At 53.8% G+C, this 21012-nt stretch overlaps 2 long non-coding RNA genes across 3 annotated transcripts; one reads left to right on the forward strand and one right to left on the reverse strand.

The window, feature by feature from the left end:
• Positions 1–869: 869 nt before the first annotated feature.
• Positions 870–2370, reverse strand: LOC149120326 (uncharacterized). 2 transcript variants are annotated; one of them, XR_016225791.1, is made up of 3 exons: positions 2268–2370; positions 1255–1486; positions 870–1004 (listed from the first exon to the last, which is right to left on the reverse strand). It is a non-coding gene; the product is annotated as an uncharacterized LOC149120326 (long non-coding RNA). The 2 variants fall into 2 exon arrangements; XR_016225790.1 differs by having other exon boundaries at positions 2197–2316.
• LOC149120327 (uncharacterized) lies at positions 1340–3955 on the forward strand. The gene is made up of 3 exons (XR_016225792.1): positions 1340–1479; positions 2293–2472; positions 3515–3955. It is a non-coding gene; the product is annotated as an uncharacterized LOC149120327 (long non-coding RNA).
• The last annotated feature ends 17057 nt before the right edge of the window (positions 3956–21012 follow it).

Below are 21012 nucleotides of genomic sequence, written 5' to 3' on the forward strand. Positions count from 1 at the left end.
AAAGAAGCCAGAGCTGTCCATGCTGCAAAGGGGGGCCCGCCTGGGAAGGGCAGGGCTGGTCTTGGGGTCAGCACGCCTTTCTGTAAGAGCTTAGTTGAAGGCATCTAATGAGCAAGTTGGAGAACTTGGGAACCTTCTTGTGCTTCCCGCCATGGGTGGACTAACCCCCAGCTCTGGAAGGCGGGCAGTGCGAGGAAAACGGAGTGGGGTCCTGGTTCCACGTGCCAGAGTCTGGCTGCACCCAGGGGAGGCTCACCCCCTCCCTAGGGCTGCTCTGGAGACCCCCACCTGTGGGTTTTTAAACTTTGACATGGAAGAGAGATCAGGAGTAACAGGTGTTACCTGCGCAAGCACACTTCTTAAGAGGCCACCCAGCTGGGGAACGCGGGTTTCCCTCCTAGAATTTTTTTTTTTTATTTTTTTTTATTTATTTATTTATTTTTTTTTGACAGGCAGAGTGGACAGTGAGAGAGAGAGAGACAGAGAGAAAGGTCTTCCTTTGCCGTTGGTTCACCCTCTAATGGCCGCCGCAGACCGCGCTGATCCGATGGCAGGAGCCAGGAGCCAGGTGCTTTTCCTGGTCTCCCATGGGGTGCAGGGCCCAAGCACCTGGGCCATCCTCCACTGCACTCCCTGGCCACAGCAGAGGGCTGGCCTGGAAGAGGGGCAACCGGGATAGAATCCGGCGCCCCGACCGGGACTAGAACCCGGTGTGCCGGCGCCGCAAGGCGGAGGATTAGCCTAGTGAGCCGCGGCGCCGGCCCTCCCTCCTAGAATTTTGAGATCCGGTATTCTGCATCTGCTCCGTGCTGGAATCTTCCATTTTGTTTTCTTCTCCAAAATTATCCTACGTATCGGTTTATTTCTGGCAGACGGCGGGACATCGGTGTTCATCTGTGAGAAGTGTGGCAGTGGATGGAGCGAACGCGGGGCCACCAACCAGTGTAAGAGCTTGGTCTGTTCATTAATTCACGGGTGCGTCACAGCGAGCCACTGACCTGACTCTGTGGAGAGAGGGGCTTTGTTACAGAAGCAAAGTCTCCTAGCCTGGGGTTTAGGGTGCCTGCCCCCATGTCAGGGTGCTGAGTTTGAGTCCTGCCGCCAGCTCCTGACTCCAGCTTCCTACTAACGCGTGATGGCTCTAGTACTTGGCTCCCTTCTCTGCACTGAGTTCCTGGTTCCCAGCTTCGGGCCCATCCCGGCTGCAACTCCTCACCCTTCACCTTCCCGGGAATTAACTTTCCTTTAATTCACCTGCTTTGTGGCATGCGGCTCCGGCAACAAGAAATGGATCTCATTAATACTCCCATCCGATGAGGACGCTGTGATGATTGGCCCGTGGTTTCGTGGCCAGGAGTTAAACTCGGCCCAGACTCTGGGCTCTCAGCCTCGCGTGATGCTGTCCCTGGGACCAGCTGCTCACTGTGTGGCAGCGCCTGGTGTTGGCGATGCCACAGGATTGGTGTTGGCAGTCCCGAGGTGGGTGCTATGAGGGAGAGACGGGAGCGGCTTCAGCTGAGGGTTCGTGTGTTTGTTCTCAGTCATCACGAGGAGCTGGCCTGAAAGAGGTCCTGAGCCCCCAAGAAATGACCCCCTATGCAGGTGCCAGGGTCACCCCGGCCTCCTGTCCTTGGATGGAGTCCTGACACTCTCAAACTTCACATCAGAAATCACTGATTCCCGGACCGGCACTGCGGCTCACTAGGCTAATCCTCCGCCTTGCGGCACCGGCACACCAGGTTCTAGTCCCGGTCGGGGCGCTGGATTCTGTCCCGGTTGCCCCTCTTCCAGGCCAGCTCTCTGCTGTGGCCAGGGAGTGCAGTGGAGGATGGCCCAAGTGCTTGGGCCCTGCACCCCATGGGAGACCAGGAGAAGCACCTGGCTCCTGCCTTCGGATCAGCGCGGTGCGCCGGCCACAGCACACCTGCCTTGGCGGCCATTGGAGGGTGAACCAACGGCAAAGGAAGACCTCTCTCTGTCTCTCTCTCTCTCACTGTCCACTCTGCCTGTCAAAAAATAAATAAATAAAAGGAAAAAGAAATCATTGACTCCCTCACCCCCATCTCGTTTCAACACACATTTGGGCCCATGAGTCCCCTTGAGATAAGCAGTGGGCTCCCAGACTGAGCTCTGGGGGCTGGGTGGGCCCCTGGGTGTGGCCGGGAAGCAGGTGCTGCCTCTGCGGGACTCACCCACCTTCACACCCTCTGCAGACCCCAGGCTCAGCAGCTGGATGGGGCTGGCGTCAGGGGATGGCAAATAATCACCTCGTGCGATCTTTTGTCTTGAAAGGCTACACCCGGCTCTTTGCAGAGGAACCGAGATGATCGGCTAGATCTGGTGAAAGTGCTCACCCTGATGAAATTTCTCAGGATCGAAGCAGAAGGCATCAGCTTCTTCCTCAGCCCAGAGCCACAGCCAGGGGCAAGACTGGGGCTGAGCTCCAGGACCCAGGAGGAGCCAAACTGACAGGTGAGGGCAGTGCAGAGGCATCCCCGTGCCTGCCCAGTGCCGCCAGCATCCTGAGGGTTGCTGGCACGTGCCCTGAGCAGGCTCATGTTGTGTTTGTTGGAAAAAAAGGGAAGACGGTGAGAGACAGCATCAGAGAGACAGACAAGAGGAGACAGGCATGCAGACCATTAAAAAATTCTTTTGAAACTTATTTGGAAAGTGGACAGAGATCTTTCACACACTGGTTCACTCCCTAAATGCCTGCAACAGCAGAGCTGGGCCAAGTCCAAGCCAGCAGCCTGGAGCTCAGTCCTGGACTGTCAGGTGGGTGGTGGGGGACCCAACTCCCTGAACTGTCACCTGCTGCCACCCAGGGTAACCATTAGCAGGAAGCTGGAAGAGAGTAGAGGCAGGACTTGAACCCAGGTACCGTGATGGAGGGGACGCAGGTGGCCCAAGTGGTGTCTTCATTGCTGTGCCCAATGCCTGCTGCTGATGGACGGTTTCCTATGGGAACTGACCCAAGGGACTCCAGGGGGTGTAAAGTGAGTGAGTGAGAGGGGGAGAGGGAGAGAGGGGGAGAGGGGGAGAGAGAGAGGGCACCCTGCAACAATGTTGGGCCAGCTGCCTGGGAATGCCTTAACCCAGGCAAACAGACGCCTAAAAGTTAACCAGTGACCGTGCAGGCTGTGAGTCTTGAAAGTAGAGAAGGGGTCGGATTCTGCTTCTTGGTTTCCTCCTTGTGAGCCGGCGGGGGCAGGGGGTGGGGTGCTGTTTCCCACGTAGTTGGGGGCAGCTTGCCAGGGTCCAAACCCAGAGCTGCCCGCTGACCCTTGGGTTGGTAGACGCCTAGATTTCCTCCAGGGTTATGGAAGAGGATTTTGGCATTTTGGGTTTTATAGTTCATTTTTTTTAATTAAAAAAAAAAGTGGTAAAATGCACCCAACCAAGTTGGCCATCTTGCCCCTCTTGAAGTCCATGGTTTGGTGGCATTCGGTACAGTGACGTGGCTGTGCAGCCATCACCACGGTCGAATCCAGTACTCTGCCACCTTCCCGAACAGGAACTCGGCACCCACTCAGCACTGATGCCCTCTGCAGCCCAGGCCCTGTAGCCACATCCCCGCCTCCGTGAGCCTGCCCACTCCATGCCTCGTGGACACGGATTCCTACAGGATTTATTCTCTGTGGCTCGTCTGCTTCTCCCAAAGTCCTCAGGGTTCTTTGATGTCATAGCGTGGGACGGGATTTCTCCCCTTGTGAAGGCAGAATGGTGTCCCGTGGTTTGGCGAGAACACCTTTTACATAATTACTCCCACACCGATGGAGTGTGGGGTTGCCGGCTCCTCTTAGCGCTGCTGCGCACGTGGGTACGCAAGTATTTCTTTGGGGTCCTGCTCTCATTTCCTTCGTGTGGACTTCCAGAGGTCGGATTGCTGGATCAGAAGGGCCTCTTAATTCCTCAGGGATTTGCCAGACAGTGGTGGTCCACGGTAGCTCTGCTATTTTACCTTCGTACAGCCGTGCTCAGGAGTTCCAGGCTCTCCACATCATCACCAACACTAGCTACTTCCGTGTGTGTGTGTGTGTGTGTGTGTGTGGTGGCAGTCAGCCTCCTGGGAATGAGGCGCTATCTCATTGCAGCTTTGATTTGTATTTCTTTAGTGATCAGCGATGCGCATCTTGGCCCTTTGACTTCTCTGGAAAAATGTTCTAGTTCTCTGCCTGTTCTTATCAAGATTTTTTTGAGCTGTAGGAGTTCTTTGAGTATAATATAGATATTAATGCCTGATCAGATTTGCAAATACTTTCTCCTAGTCTATGGGTCGCCCTTTCGCACAAAAGGTTTTTTTACATTAATTATTTGAAAGGCAAAGAGAAAGGGGACCAGCGTTGTGGTGCAGAGGGTTTTTTTTTTTTTTTTTTTTTTTTTTGACAGGCAGAGTGGACAGTGAGAGAGAGACAGAGAGAAAGGTCTTCCTTTGCCGTTGGTTCACCCTCCAATGGCCGCCGCGGCCAGCGCACCGCGCTGATCCGAAGCCAGGAGCCAGGTACTTATCCTGGTCTCCCATGGGGTGCAGGGCCCAAGCACTTGGGCCATCCTCCACTGTACTCCTGGGCCACAGCAGAGAGCTGGCCTGGAAGAGGAGCAACCGGGACAGAATCCGGCACCCCGACCGGGACTAGAACCCGGTGTGCCGGCGCCGCTAGGCGGAGGATTAGCCTAGTGAGCCGCGGCGCCGGCCGGTGCAGAGGGTTAAAGCATCCCATATGGGTGCTGGTTCGAGTCCTGGCTGCTCCTCTTCCAATCCAGCTCTCTGCTATGGCCTGGGAAAGCAGTAGAAGATGGCCCAAGTCCTTGGGCCCCTGCACCCGCGTGGGAGACCCAGAAGAAGCTCCTGGCTCCTGGCTTCAGATCAGCTCAGGCCATTGTGGCTCTTTGTGGAGTGAACCAGTGGATGGAAGACCTCTCTCTCTGTCTTTACCTTTCTCTGTAACTCTTTCAAATAAATAAATCTTAAAAAAAAAAAAAAAAGGCAGAGAAAAGAGAGCTCCCGTTTGCTGGTTCACTCTCCACATGCCACAACAGCTGGGGCTGGGCCAGGTCAAAGCTGGACGTCAGGAGCCCAATGCAGGTCTCCCATGTGGGCAGCTTGGTCCCAAGTACTTGAGCCATCACCGCTCCTCCCAGTGAGTGCATAAGCAGGAAGCTGGACCTCACACTAGGCACTCAGATACGGGTCTGAGGGACCCACGTGGTACCTTAACTGCTCTGCCGAATGCCTGCCCCCAAAGCCCTGAAGGTTTTAATTTCACTGTAGGCCAGTGTTTTTTTTTCTCCTTGTTGTCTATGGCAATGCTTAATTTTGTGAAAAACTGTTTGCATATGAAAGGTAGAGAGGAACAGAGAGACAGACACCCCAGACTGCAACAAGTGAGGCTGGATTGACGCCGGAGCTGGGATCTCCATCCAGGTCTCCCGTGCAGGTGGCAGAGACCCAGCCATCACCACTGCTGTCTCCCAGGGTGCGCATCTGCAGGAAGTAGAGCAGGAGCCTGGTACCTAATCCAGCTACTCTGATGTGGGATGCAGGTGTCTTAGCTATAGGCTCCACACCTGCCCTGGCGCTTAGTCTTTAAAAAGCCTTTACTTGAGGGCTGGCACTGTGGCTTTTCTTATGCAGTCCTTAAAAATGCTTTGATAGGGACCAGCACGGTGGCACAGTGAAAGAACTTGCCACCTACGACCCACATGAGCACCAGTTCAAGTCCCAGCTGCTGCACTTCCAATCCAACTTCCTGCTAATGCACCTGGGAAAGCAATAGAAGATGGCTCGAGTGCTTGGGCTCCTGCACTCACATGGGAGACCCAGATGGAATTCTTGGCACCAGGCCCAGGCCTACCCATTGCGGCCGATTGGCGGTGAACCGCTGGCTAGATCTCTCTCTCCCCCTCTCTGTCTCTCTGTAATTTTGCCTTTCAAATAAATCGAAAGAAAGAAATGCCCTCATGTGCATATCATCTTATTCTCCTGATAAGATCTCTCTTCCAAATGATCACCAAAGATTCAGGAGCCAGCGCTGTGGCATAATGGGTAAAGCTGCTGCCTTTAGTGCTGGCATCCCTCGTGGGTGCTGCTTCAAGTCCCGGCTGCTCCACTTCCAATCCAACTCTGCTACGGCCTGGGGAAGCAGTGGAAGATGGCCCAAGTCCTTGGGCTCCTGCACCCGCATGGGAGACCTGGAAGAAGCTCCTGGCTCCTGGCTTCAGATCAGCTCAGCTCTGGCTGTTGCAGTCATTTGGGACGTGAACCAGTGGAATGGAAGACCTCTCTCTGTCTTTCTCTCTGCTTCTACCTCTGCCTCTCTGTAACTCTACGTTTCAAATAAATAAATGAATCATTAAAAAAAAATATCCTGCCTGCCTTCAGTTCCCCTCCAGATAAGCATTTCTAGAAAGCTAGGCCATAGAGGTCAGCTTCTCCATCAGGGTCAGCTTCTCCACGCAGGCAGCAGTTCCCCTGCATACCAGGTGGGCCCCCTGGGGCTGGAAATCCCCAGGTCCCCACTGCTGAGGACTTAACCTTTGTGTGTTCCCAGGAGGCCTTGAAAATGGCCCACGCGGGCACCGAGTCACTCTTTGCTGCAGACACAGCTATTTTGAGCCGCCTTTTTTTGTCTCCTGCTTCATACGCGTGGGTCTCCCGTGGGCACCACATCTGAGAGCCTCCCTCCCCTCGCCGGAGCTCAGAAACAGAGCCAGCCAAGTTGGGAGAGCTGTGCTGAGCCGCAGATGGTCCCTGTGGGGTGGGGGAGAGGGGCCGGCAGACTGGGAAGCCAGCTTTTCCGCCATCCTTTGAAAGACAAAGAGCCGACCACTGAGTTCCTCTGAGAGCCGGGCCCTGGGCCTTGTAAAGATGTCGCAGGTTTGCTCTCTGCTCCCTGGGCCGAGATTCTGGATGGTTCTTTACATTCTGATTTCTGCGTGCGCATGTGCAGCGTAGCGGGCACTACCACGCAGTCTGCTCTGTGCTGCTGTAACCAAGTGCCCGAGTCCACGGCTGGCAGGTCTGAGTAGCTGGGCACTGGCTTTCTGGCGTGGGCCCCCTTGGCTGCCACTGGAAAGGGAACTGGCCATGCGTGGAAGGGGCCAGGCCAGGCACGCTAGTGACCCGTTGTTTTGTCACAACCCACGTGGGAGCACTCACGCCAAGAGACCAGCCTGAGGATGGACTCCCCCTGCCCCCCATGGCCTAATCCCCTCCCTCCAGGCCCTGCCTCTTGAAGCTGCTGTCACCTCCACATGTCACCCTGGGAACCTCACTTCCAGCACAGGGGTCTTTAGGGGACAAACCCCAGCACTCAGTGATGCCAGTCATGGTCAGTGGATTTGGGGGTGTGGTTTCAGGAGCAAATGTCATTGGCTGTCGGGGGCAGAGTAGGGGAGGGAGGGAGCCACCAGCAACACTGGCATCCCATGTGGGTGCTAGTTTGTGTCCTGGCTGCTCTGCTTCCAATCCAGCTCCTTGCTAATGCACCTGGAAAAACAGCAGAGGCTGGCCCAAGTGCTTGGGCCCCTCCACTCACATGGGAGATCCAGATGAAGCTCCTGGCTTTGGATCAGCCCAGCTCTAGCTGTTGCGACCATCTGGGGCGTGAACCAGTGGATAGAAGACTCTCTCTCACTCTGCCTTTCAAATAAATACATACATTTATACATCTTTTTTAAAGAAAGATTTATTTATTTACTTGAGAAGGTATGAGGACCTAGTGTGCCAGGCCCCGGGCTCTAAGCACAGAGATTGACCGAGCACAGACCTGCATCCGGTCCCGGGTGGTGAAGGAAAGGGAGTCGCAGGAGAGGCAGGGCTCCTGGCCATGCAGGGGCAGGGGAGCTGTGCCAGGGCTGGCCTCCCATTGTCACTGTGACACTGCTTGTCGGGCAACACTGTCAGCCCCTCCACCAGAAGATGACCAGGACTTCTTTAATAACTCTGTTCTCTCACTCTACACCCAATCCTGCCTGCTCCATCTGCAAAACCCACCCAGCATCCTCCACTGCTCCTCCAACCACTCCGTAGCCAGGCGAGGGCATGAACCTTTGCTTCCGCCCTCTGCCAATGCCTACTCACATGCTCTGTCCCCTGCAGCCAGGTGACATTTTAAACAACCGAAGGCCTCCAGTGAGGTCCCAATTCTGGCTGCTCGGTGCGTGACCCCGAAAAGGTCACGCTGAGTGAGAACAGCCCGAGACAGAAGCACAAACCTCCCAAGGTTCTGCTTACAGGAACCTTCTAGAACAAGCCAACTCACAGAGACGGAGGAATGCTGAGGGGGACAGGAATGGGGAGTTATTGCTTAATGGTACGGAGGTTCTGTTTGGAGTGCTTTAAAAAATGCGGAAATAAATAGTGGTGCTGGTTGTGCTGTGTGATCTATGCAATGGATGCTCTGATCTTGTGGGGGCTGGTGTTGTGGCACAGTGGCTCAAGTCACTGCCTGTGACACTGGCATTCTGTATTTGAATGCCAGCTCCAGTCCTGGTGCTCCATTTCAGTCCAGCTTGTTGCTGCTGTGCCTGGGAAAACAGCAGAAGATGGCCCAAGTGGTTGGCCCCTGCACCCATGTGGGACACCCGGATGGCGCACTAGGCTCCTGGCTTCAGAATGGCCCAGCCCTGGGTTGTGAAATAGTGGAAGGAAGATTTTTCTCTCCCCCTCTGTCTCTTCCTCTTCCTTTTTGTCACTCTACCTTCCCAATAAATAAAAATCTTTTTTTTAAAGGCATTATATTTTTCTTGTTGGCATGCTTTTTTAAGATTCATTTTATTTATTTGAAAGGCAATTACAGAGAGGCAGAGGCAGAGAGAGGGAGGTCTTCCATCTACTGGTTCACTCCCTAAATGGCTGCAACGGCTGCAGCTGGGCTGATCTGAAGCCAGGAGCCAGGAGCTTCTTCTGGGTCTCCCACATGTGTGCAGGTGCCCACAGATGTGGGCCATCTTCCACTGCTTTCCCAGGCCATGGCAGAGAGCTGGATTGGAAGTGGAGCAGCCAGGACACAACTCGAACTGGCACCCAAATGCAAGCGGCAGTTCCAAATAAAAAAAATTTTTTTAAAGATTTATTTACTTATTTGAAAGTCAGAGTTACACAGAGAAGAGAGGCAGAGAGAGAGAGAGAGAGAGAGAGAGGTCTTCCATCCAATGGTTCACTCCCAAATTGGCCGCAGTGGCTGGAGCTGTGCCTATCCAAAGCCAGGATCCAGGAGCTTCTTCCAGGTCTCAAGGATTTGGGCCATCTTCTACTGGTTTCCCAGGCCATAGCAGAGAGCTGGATCGGAAGTGGAGCAGCCGGGTCTCAAACCAGTGCCCATATGGGATGCTGGCGCTTCAGGCCAGGGTGTTAACCCACTCCACCACAGTGCTGGCCCCAAAAATCTTTTCAAAAAGTGGCAAAAGTGGAAAATTTTATGTTATGTCTATTTTATGACCATTTTTATAAATGACTAACATGATATACCAAAACCATGGGCAAACTATGCTAGTTGCATTTTATCAGTAAAGTCAATCTTTAAAAAAAAAAAAATGGGAGTTTTGCCTCAGTTCAGCTCCCCCTAAAGGTGAAACTTGCGTCTGACCAGGACCTCGGTGGTCTGCCGCCATCCTCCAGCCTCCAACACCTGTGTGATCTCCCTCCCCTGCTCCTCAGACCCCTTGGGCCACTGTGCTCTCCCTCACTGTATGACAAACACCCAGCCTTGGGGCCTTTGTTGGAGAGCCGTTCCCGCTGCCCGGAGGCTACCCCGAGGCTACCCCAGAGACCCCGCCCTTGGCCACTGCCCCAGCACCTGTTGAACCCCCATACTTTCTCCTCCTTACCTTGTTTGACATTTTCCCTAAGCACGTTTCAACACTTGACTGTTAAAAACTTTCAGAATAATGTTCTTGTCTCCTGTTAGAATGTTAGCAATGGGCCGGCACCGCAGCTCACTAAGCTAATCCTCTGCCTGTGGCGCCGGCACTCCGGGTTCTAGTCCCGGTTGGGGCGCCGGATTCTGTCCCGGTTGCCCCTCTTCCAGGCCAGCTCTCTGCTGTGGCCAGGGAGTGCAGTGGAGGATGGCCCAAGTACTTGGGCCCTGCACCCGCATGGGAGACCAGGAGGAAGCTCCTAGCTCCTGGCTTCAGATTGGCACAGCGCACCAGCTGTAGTGGCCATTTGGGGAGTGAACCAGCAGAAGGAAGACCTTTCTCTCTGTCTCTCTATCTCTCACTGTCTAACTCTGCCTGCCAAAAAAAAAAAAAAAAAAAAATGTTAGCATTGGGAGAGCAAAGGCTTTCTCTGAGTCCCTGAAATGTCCTTGGTGATGAGCCTTGAGTCATGTTTGTTGAGAGGAAGAGCTACGTAGTATTCCACCTGCAGTGTCAGGTGGGGGATCTAACCACGGACACACTGTATCCAGCCAGCCTCTGTCACCTGCTGGATTTAACCACGGACACTCTGTATCCAGCCAGCCTTCCTCACCTGATGGATTTAACCACGGACACACTGTATCCAGCCAGCCTCTGTCACCTGCTGGATTTAACCACGGACACTCTGTATCCAGCCAGCCTTCCTCACCTGATGGATTTAACCATGGACACACTGTATCCAGCCAGCCTTCATCACCTGATGGATTTAACCACAGACACACTGCATCCAGCCAGCCTTCACCACTACTGACAATGCTGCAACTAATACCCTTGGATTTTGGTCCCAGAGTTTATGGTAGAGCAGGCCTGTGGCATGAATTCCTTGAGACCACCAGGTCAAAGGTCATATTTAGGCAGATGCTTAGCAGTTAAGAGATCACATTCCACTTCAGAACACCTGAGTTTGATACCTGGCTCTGGCTTCTGACTCCAGCATTTTTTTTTTAACATTTGACAGGCAGAGTTACAGCGAGAGAGAGAGGGAGAAATATCTTCCATCCACTGGTTCACTCCCCAAATGGCCGTAATGCCCGAGGCTGGGCTGAGTTGAAACCAGGGACCTGGAATATTCCATCTGGAACTCCCACTTGGGTGGCCGTGGCCCAAGTATTTGGCCCATCTTCTGCTGCCTCCCCAGGCTCAATAGCAGGGAGCTGGATTGGAAGCAGGACAGCCAGAATACAAACCCATGTTTAAATGGGATACTGGGGTCCCGGGTGGTGGACTCCCTGACCCCAGCTTCTTGCTAATGCCAACCCTGGGAGACAGCACCCATGGCTTCAGCAGCTGGGTTCCTGCTACCCACACGGGAGCCCAGGATTGACTTCCTGGCTCTGGCTGTGACCCAGCCCTGGCTGTTGTGGGCATTTGGGGAGTGAGCTAACAAATAGGAGTTCTCTGCCTAAAATGAATAAGAATAAAAACAGAGCGCATATGCACTTCTTGGTTTGATAAATGTTGCCAAGTTGTTCTCCAAACACGGCATCAATCACTTCATGGTTGACCGTCCTGTCAATCACACAGACTCCCCCACACCCTAAGCAATAAGGTACCACCTGGGAGATGAAAAACATCTCGGCACAAGACAGTGGCGAAATAAATTATGGCCCATCTCCCAGATGGAAAGTTACGCAGCTCTTAAAAATAACAACCACGAAGGCTGCAGCAAGACAGAAAAAATGTCCATGACACAGCTCTAAGTAAAAACAAGCAGAATCCAAAATTGTGTCGGTGCTGACTGGCAGGCATGTGAAAATACACCTGCAGGCAGACAGCGACTGGACGGAGTGTGCACAAATGCAGGGTGTGGTCTGCATGGGTTTTCTTGGTTTTGCTCTTTGTCGGCAATGGTGGGGCAATTAGAGTCCCCCAAGGGGAGTCGTGGGTTGGGTAAGTCGTGCATCTGTGTTGAAGGTTGTTGGGAGAAATGCAGCCTTCTGCAGGCCAGAGGTGCTGGGCTCTTTGGAGGGGGCGTTACCAAGATGCTCATGGCCGCCATCTGGACCTGCACATCCTGGTATGAGAGGGGGCCCATGGATCCCAAGTCCACTGGGCTTTTTGTGTTTCTTGTTGCATTGATTTTTGGACTTCTAGCCAGCAGCGCTGTGTGCCAACACAGCTCTGTTCTAAGCAGCCGGGTTTGTGGTCGTTCATTGCAGCATTCGCCTTGTTAGGAGGCGAATTCCTATGTGGGAGCCCTAACCCCCAGTACCCCAGGGTGTGGCTGTGTTCAGAGACAGGGCTTTTAAAGGGATCCTTAGGAGCTGGCTTTGTGGCACAGTGGGTTAAGCTGCTGCCTGTGACACTAGCATCCCATACGAGTGCCAGTTTGAGTTCCAGCTGCTACACTACTGATCCAGCTCTCTGCTGACGGATGCGCCTGGGAAACCAGCGGAAGATGGCCCAAGTGCTTGGGCCCTGCCACCCATGTAGGAGACCTGAATGAAGCTCCTGGCTCTTGGCTTCAGCCTGGCCCAGTCCTGGCTACTGCTGGCATTTGGAGAGAGAACCAGCAAAAGGAAGATCTCGCTCTGTCTCTGCTTCTTCTCTCTGTGTAACTCTGACTTTCAAATAAATAGATAAATATTTTTTAAAAAAAGAAAACAACGATCATATCCGTGAAATCTCTGAACATAGGAGTTGTCTTGGCTTCAGGTGATGCTGGATCAAGCCTTCCCACACCTTCAACAGGATCCACGCCTCAGCTCTGCATCCTGGGGTTGGGGCCAGAAAGGATTTCACTTTGTGATCACCGGGTGCCATCCAGCTCACTCTTTGGGGCTTCCTGCTAGCAGGAGGGAGATCACTTTTGCCCACCAAAAGAATCCCAGGCTTTGCTCTGATTGGACCATCACTGTTGGCAGGTCCAATGAGCTTAGGCCTCTGTCACAGGCTCCTCCTCTGAGCTCAGGTCTCTGTCACAGGGGCTTTGCTCTGATTGGACCACCTGAGGATACTGGCCCATCTCTGAACCAATCACTGTCACCAGGGGATGTGATTGTCCCAATGAGCTTATGCCTGTGTCACATGCTCCTCCTATGATTTGAGGGGTCGTGGGAATAAGCTTGAAGTTGCTCTTTGGACTGTGTTAAATCCTTGGGCCTAATACCTGCTCGGGGAGTCTCAGCCCATCTTCTGCTGCTGTAACCAAATAGCTGAGACTGGGTCATTTATGCACGCACCCCCCCATGATAAAGGACATCCCATGGAGAAGACAGAGCAGGGCTGCCAGCCAGAGTCCAAGTGTGTAACAGAGCCACTGCTGGGGTAACCTGAGAACCCATGAACACACGGGTGGATGAACCCCGTGACCCGATCACCCTCCTGCATAAAGTCCACCTCCAAACCCCATCGAGACATGAACTTGGACTCACGTTGCCAACACATGAATTTTTTTTAATCTTTGTTTATTGGATGGAGACAGACAAATCTCCCACTCACTGGTGCATTTTCCCAATGCCTGCAACAGCCAGTGCTGGGCCAAAGCTGAAGCTGGGAGCCAGGAACTCCCTCTAGATCTTGGATCTGAGAGGCAGGAATTTAAGCTCTTGAGCTGTCGCCACTGCCTCCCAGGGTCTGCGTTGGCAGTAAGCTGCAGTCGGGAGCTGGAACCGGGACTCCAACCCACATGCTCTGATGTGCTAAGCTGCATTTTCACAGCCTCACTTCCTCCGCTGGCGGCTGTCTTAAAGAATGTTGGGGTGCCAATTGACCACTGCCCCAGGTTCTACCCTCACAGTGGCCCAAACACGCAGGAGCTGTGCCTGTCCCTAGGGAGAGTCTGGGAGTGAACATCTATCTCTTGTTCTTTCCTCAAAGGCTTCTCCCACCACACTTGCCCTCTTCCCTGCAGCTGCTGACAGCCCCTCTGCATCCACTTGCAACTGATGCTTTTACCGTGGAAGTTGGCAAATACTACAAAGCAGAGGGCATCCCCCCCAAACAACCCCAGAGCCTCAATAAAGGCTGGCCGTCCTTAGTTCTGCTGGTGTCCACTGCTTGGAGCGCCGGCCTCTGACCTCACAAATGGATCCCTGTGGTTTTAATTTGGTCTGAAGGGAGAGAAACATAGTGCGAGGTCGGGGACAGCACGCAAGTGTTGGAGAGCCAAAGACAGCGTGGAAACAACAGCGATTCCTGGGAGCGAGAGGGCTTTGGGCACCTCTCAGCCGCTGAGCACCAAGGAGACCTGCATTCCCAGCCAGTTCGTCACTCGTGGGCCTGGGCAGGTGCTAACAGGGCTCTGCCTCTCCCAGCCAGGCAGGGGCTGCCCTGGCCTGTCGGTTCCCACCCTTGGCAAGTCATCTGTTTGGTAGGTTTTCCTGGGGTTCTTCCACAAGCAACCTGCATGCAGGCTGATGTGCTGAGCCACACCTGGGTTTGGGCAGGAGCTGAGGGTTAAACCTGCTCAGAGACACACCCTGGCCCTGGGGGGGGGGGGTCCCTGCAGTCATGGAATGTTCTAGACTTATACTGCTGCATGGTTAATGCTGGCTGGCTGTGGCTATGGAGCATCAGAAATGTGGTAGTGAGACTGAGGACGTGAATATGTGGCTTTTGGCTGGAATCTTGGACCATGCAGGGCTAGAGACACTGCTGGACACACTGTCACCCCCAGGGTCCTCGGGGATGGATTCCAGAGACTCCCAGCCAAGACCCACACAAGGGATGTTCAAGTCCCATATAGAAAATGCCAGAAAAGGGGTGGGTGTTTGGCCTAGCAGGTAAGATGCCCGTATCCTATACCGGGCACCTGGATTGGATGCCCAGCTCTGGCTCCTGACTGCACTTCCTGTTCATGTAGATTCTGGAAGCCAGTGTGGGAGACCTGGGCTGTGTTCCCAGTCAGGGGCCACTGCAGGCATTTGGGGAGTGAACCAGTAGATGGCTCTTTAGCGCTCTCTCTCTCTGCCTCTCAATTAAAAAGAAAAAGCATTTAAGAAAATGGTGTAATATTTGCATAGAGCCTACGTACAACCTCCCATATACTTTTGAATATCTGGATTGTTTACAACAGCTGACACAATATAAATGCTATCTCAGTAGTGGTTTCCTGTTTAGGGAGCAATGAGAGGAAAACCCTTCTGTGTGTGTTTAGCACAGTCTCAACTGTTCTTCCAAATAGTTCTGTTAGGTAGGAAGTCAGATATGAGCTTATGTGTGTGTGACAAAGGCCTAGTCTATGTCCAGCATATGTATCTGCATCTCAAAATCATCCCCAGGGGCAGCCCAGTGTTCACATCCTGCCCTGCCCCCTCCTACCCGATAACCTGCCAGGTGGGGGTCCCCACCCCTTCTGCCTGATAACCTTCCAGGTGCAGCCCTGTATCTGCACTTCAAATGCCCTTCCTGCCTTTCTTTTAATGGGCCTGGTGCCAGCCAGACTTCCCCCCTGTCTGATAACTTCAGGGAGAAAACTCAGATAGAAGTTTTTCTATTTACACCCAAAAAGCCCTTTGTTCCAAGAGGAGCAGAGGTGGGGAAGCAAGACCCATCTCCTTAAAAACCCCCAGCCTCAATGGGAAGGCGGTGTGCTCAGCCCTCTGCCTCTCTGTTGAGCCGCCCACCTGACCTGGTCAGGTGTAATCTCTCTACTCAGCCATGTAACCTCGATCCTCTCCCCCCCACCCCCCCAGTCCAAGCGACTGGGCACTCTCTCAGTCTCAGGCTCTGTCTGGAGAGGTGACCATCCGTCCTTACAGATGTCCCTTCACTAATAAACCTTGCTATTTTACCTCCCACTACTCTCTGTCTCACGCCTGAATTCTTTCTTGCGGGAAGACAAGAACGCTGTGATTCTCCGGTAACAGTTCTGATGTGGAGGTGGCTGGAGCGGTGGACGTGGGACGGGCAGATGTGGAGCACATAGTTGCTGGTTGGAGGTTCGCTGAGCCGCTATTTAAAGCAGGGGACAAGTGGAAACCCGCTAACTGTCCATCAGTAGAAGGGATAGATTGAAGACTGGTGACCCATGGTGATGCAGGGTGGCCGCTGTTACTTGCAGGTGCCTGGGACGTACAGCCAGTCCCTTTGATGGGCAGAAACCTGAGTGCAACCCCCAGAGGCTGCGCTTGTCCCTGGGGAGATGAGTGACTGGTCTGTCCAAACCCAGAGGCCCCTGGGAACTCCGGCAGTGCCCTGTGCAGTGACCGTCATGGGGTTTACTGCCTGGGCACTTCGTGGGCAAACTGCTTCCACACCAGGTCGCAGGCTGTTGAGTGCAGCTCTGTTCCCCTGCGCCGAGCTCTTTCTCCAGCAAACACCCACACCGCATGTATCTGCTTCCCCGGGGCAGTGCCCTGTTCTCCTGTGACATAAATCTTGGTGGCCATCTCCAATCCAGTGGATTGGATTTTTTTTCTTAAGATTGATTTATTTTTAAAAAAGGCACAGTTACAGAGATAGGAGGTGAGAGAGGGAGAGAGACAGACAGACAGACACATCTTCTATCTGCTGGTTCACCCCCCAGTTGGTTGCATCAGTCAGGGCTGGGCCAAGCCAAAGCCAGGAGCCAGGAGCTTCTTCCAGGCCTCCCATGTGAGTGCAAGGACCCAAGGACTTGGGCCATCCTCTGCTGCTTCCCTAGGTACAATAGGGGGTTGCATCAGAAGTGGAAGAGCTGGGACTCGAACCTACGCTCATGTGGGTTGCCAGAGGAGTCATAGGTGTTGGCTTACAAGCTGGCCCTGATTGAATTTGTTTAAAGGAAGAAACAAACAAGTTACATTTGCATATGTACATGACTTGAGAGCTTGCATCCTGACCCTAGAGGACTTTTGTAAGAAATCACCAAACGGTCCTCCAACATGGCTGTACCATTTCAGATTCGGACCAGTGAAGACCGGCAGTTTCCACGGCTGCGCCCTCTCGCCTGCGTCTGGGGCTCTCCACGCGCGGGATCTGAGCCACTCTGATTCAGGCGTGGTGGCGTCGCACGGTTCCTCTGATACGCAGTTCCCTAGTGACGGATGACGTCAGCATATTTTCACATGCTCCTTTGCCCTCTGTATGTCTTCCGTGATGAGCTGTCTGACCAGATCTCTGGCCCACCTAACTGGATTGTTCGTTTTCTTCTTGTTGAGTTTTAAGAGTTCTTTGGGGGCTAGTGTAGCAGGTAAAACGACCACATCCAGCACCGGCACTCCTATACGGGTACTGGTTCTGTTCGTGTCCTGGCTGCTCCACTTCCAATCCAGCTCCCTGATAGTGGCCGGGGAAAAACAGTGGAAAACGGACCAAGAGCTTGCACCCCTGCACCCACGTAGGAAACCCGGAGGAAGCTCCTGGGCAGGTCCTGGCTTTGGCCTGGCCCAGCACTGGCTGTTGTGTCCATCTAGGGAGTGAACCAGCAGATGGAAGAAATCTCTGTCTCACTCTGCCTGTCAAATAAATAAATATTAAAAGTTCTTTGTCTGTTGAGGATACAAGTTCTTTATGTGTTTTGCAAATATTTTCTCCCAGTGCATGGTTTGTGTTTGTATTTTATTAACCCTGAGTTATTTTAGAGAATTGGAGTGTAGACAGTCAGGGCCAATGAGTTAGGGGAGGAAACCCACAGCCAGAGTGAAGGAGCATCCCCACCCGACAGGCCCTGCCTCTCCCCGCACAGGAAGCCCCCGGCAAGTGGGACCTGCTGCTGGCAGTGTAAATGGCCCCATTCATAAGAGCGATTGGCAGTGAGGCTGCCCACACCATCCAGTCCAGAAATCAAGTTTCTGGCTGTATTCCAGGGAGGGTGTTTTACATGGTGCATGGACTGCAAGACTGGAAGATGCTGATCACTGCAAAAAAAAAAAAAAAAAAATCAATGACCTTATTTTTTAAAGGAAAATGGAGATATTAACACAGAGGACTTCTGTAAGGCAAATTAAGCTAACCCGATCAAGAGTAAGTCTCAAAAGCGTGATAGCAGCGAAAGACGTTGGAGACGGAACACACACACAAAAAAGAATGCCCCGGAGCAGCTGTGGGGGACGGGAGAATGTGGTCCGAGAGGGAAGCAAGGGGCTTTCTTAGGACGAGATCGGAGACAGGTAAAGCAGGAAAAATGGACATAGACTCATTCCAGGTGGAGGGTACACCAGCCCCTACGGCTTTCCGTTTGGATGATTTTACCAAAAGCTCTCTTTGTTTTCCAACTCACTCCCCTCACCCCAGTCTCGTGCTTTTTTTAAAGATGAGGCAAGCAGAAGCCCTTGGGGTGTGGGGGTGGGGCGACAGCGTTGGCGCGCACAGGGATGTGGGGATGAGACCAGGCAGGTGCAGGGAGCTGGGGTGTCAGACACCCACCTCCGGGATCCGGCTTGGCCCCGCCCCCCCGCCCGGCTGTATCCATGGCAACCAAGTCCCATGGGGCTCGGATAAAGCAGTGTCCCAGTATGCGGGGCAGGTCCCCGGGTGTGAGACTGAGACATGCTACTTAAATATAAGAGACAGCGTCTCATTCTGCTGGTACTATGTCCTTCTTCCAGAAGCTGTTTGTGTTAAACCTCAGCCATAGCCTTGACCACAACCAGCGAGGTGGCACCTCCTGCGGTCCCAGGACTGCCCTGGGTGTGTGTGACAGGTGTGTGTCTTTATGGGGACCCTGGGAGCTGAGGAGGGCTTTGTCACCTGCCAGTTTGTGTTGCCATATGCTGGCTCTCTTATAAAATGTTTCTCCAGTTTGTTTTCCTCTATGGCCTGGGAAAGCAGCAGAAGATGCTTGGGCCCCTGCACCCACATGGGAGACCTGGAAGAAGCTCCTGGTTCCTAGCTTTGGCCCGCCCAATCCTTGGCCGATGAGGCCATCTGGGGAGTGAACCAGCAGATAGAAGATCTGTCTCTGTCTCTGTCTCTCCCTCTCTCTCTCTCTGTAACTCTTTCACACAAATAAATAAAAACAATAAATAAATAGGTTTATGTAGCTCACAACTGTGGGGCTGAAGTCCAGGACTGGGGAGCCCCTTCTGTTCAGCCTCTGCTGAGGGTCCCAGGGCTGCGCCACAGCAGGACAGCTGGAGGCCAGAGGTCAGGGAGGGGCAGTCTTTGTGTGACAGCCCCTCCACTGGGGCACCACAAGGACTGCATTAACCCTGGTGGAGGGCAACAAACTCCATGACCCACCCATCTCTGCTCTACCACCTGGGACCCAGCACCGCCACGCTGGGCACCACGCTTCCAGCTCACGAGCCCTTGGGGACCCACTCCAGCTGTGTCCGAACCCCAGCAAAGGTGGACCTTGGGAACACTGGGTCACCCGCCCACCCATGAGGCACCACGTGGGGTCCCTGAGTGAGTCTGCCCCAGCTGCCTTAACCCAGCCTCAGCCGGGGCGGCACAAACAGCAGAGTCTAAGATGAGGACGTGGGCAGGGCTGGCCCCTCCCGGGCCTCTCCTTGGCTTGCAGAGAGCGGTCCCTTCCCTGTGTCCCCACATGGTCCCCACTCTCTCACAGCCTGTGTCTTGGTTACCTCTTAGGGGGACATCAGACATATTGGGTTAAGGTCCATCCTAATGGCCTCAACTTTTTTAAAAAGATTTATTTTATTTATGTATTAGAGTTATGTGGCTGGTGCTGTGGCATAAGTGGGTTAAGCCGCAGCCTGCAGTGCTGGCATCCCATATGGGTACCGTTTTGAGTTCCGGCTGCTCCACTTCTGATCCAGCTCCCTGCTAATGGTCTGAGAAAAGCAGAGGAAGATGGCCCACGTGCTTGAGCCCCTGCACCCTCATGCGAAACACGGAGGAAGCTCCTGGCTCATGGCTTCGGCCTGACTCAGCACTGGCCATTGTGGCCATTGGTGGAGTGAACCAGTGGATGGAAGACCTCGCTCTCACGCTCTCTCTCTCTGCCTCTGTGGCAACCTCTCTGTAACTCTGCCTTTCAAATAAATAAAGAAATCTTTGGGAAAAATAGAAAGAAAGAAAGAAAGAAAAGGAAGGAAGGAAGGAAGGAAGGAAGGAAGGAAGGAAGGAAGGAAGGAAGGAAGGAAACGTGGAGTTATGCAGAGACAGGAGGAGACAGGAGAGAGGGAGAGAGAGGTCCTTCATCTGCTGGTTCACAACACAAATGCTGCCACAGTCAAGGCTGGGCAGGGTAGCTCTTTGTGTGTGGTGGTGGTGGTGGTAGGGCATCCCATGCACTGTGAGACAACAGTCGGCACCCCTGGCCTCAGGCAGCCTCCCTCCCTGCTCCCTGAACCCCAGTGCCCCCCAGACATTGCTGCGTGCCCACCCCCTGCCAGGGGGCTAAACTTGGGACCCGGTGATCCAGAGAAAGTGCGTCCAGGGAGAGGGATCAATTACTCTGGCACGAGGCTAGAACAAGCTTGGCAGGTGCTCCTGGAACAGAAGTTTCTGGAAATAAAAGCTTCAAAGAAATGATGGTGGATGGAGTCCAGCATGAGGGGGAAGGAGAGGCGGGTGGGGGCTGGGCCCCAGGGAGCAGATTCTGTGGAGGGGAGTTTGGGGGGGACAGTGTGGGCTTCCTGTGGCTGCTGTGGTCACAAGGTGGTGTGCAGAACATCGGCAAGGCGCCCTGTCATTCAGCAGGCCTCCAGGGTCCTGCTCCCTCCCAAGGATCCAGGGGAGGAGCCTTCCGGCCTCTTGCAGCCCCCCGGGGGCTCCCAGCATCACTGCCATCTCCGTGTGGACTTCCCCCTTGGGTCTCTGTGTCCTCTCTTCTTTTTGCAAGGACACCAGCTATTGGCTGCAGGGTGACAACCACGGAGGACTCCAGGCAAGGACTGGGGGGCCCAGGAGATGAAGGAGGGCTGTGGCCAGGCCCAGGCTCGGAACTGGGACTCAGGCTGCCCTCGCACCCCATTACCTACCACGGGGTGTTGGGGAGCCTCTCAGAATTGACTAGGACTTGGTTCTCGGCTCCTGCCCCCCAGCAAGGATCTCACCTGAGCTTTCTTCAAGACCTGAGTCCAGGAGCCGTTATCTGCGGGCCAAGGGCAAAAGAGGAGAATGTTCCCAGCATTCCACTCCCCTAAGTAAGGGGCTTGGCCTGTCTGATGGGTTTCGCTTCCACGGAGGACTTTTGGGCTCTGCAGGAGTCAAATCAAGGGCCCTGGGTTTCTGGTCCTATTAAGGGACATTGGCATC

This window comes from Oryctolagus cuniculus, chromosome 19 (genome assembly GCF_051225735.1).
Source record: "Oryctolagus cuniculus isolate XC-2025 breed Fujian yellow rabbit chromosome 19, ASM5122573v1, whole genome shotgun sequence".
NCBI lineage: Eukaryota > Metazoa > Chordata > Mammalia > Lagomorpha > Leporidae > Oryctolagus > Oryctolagus cuniculus.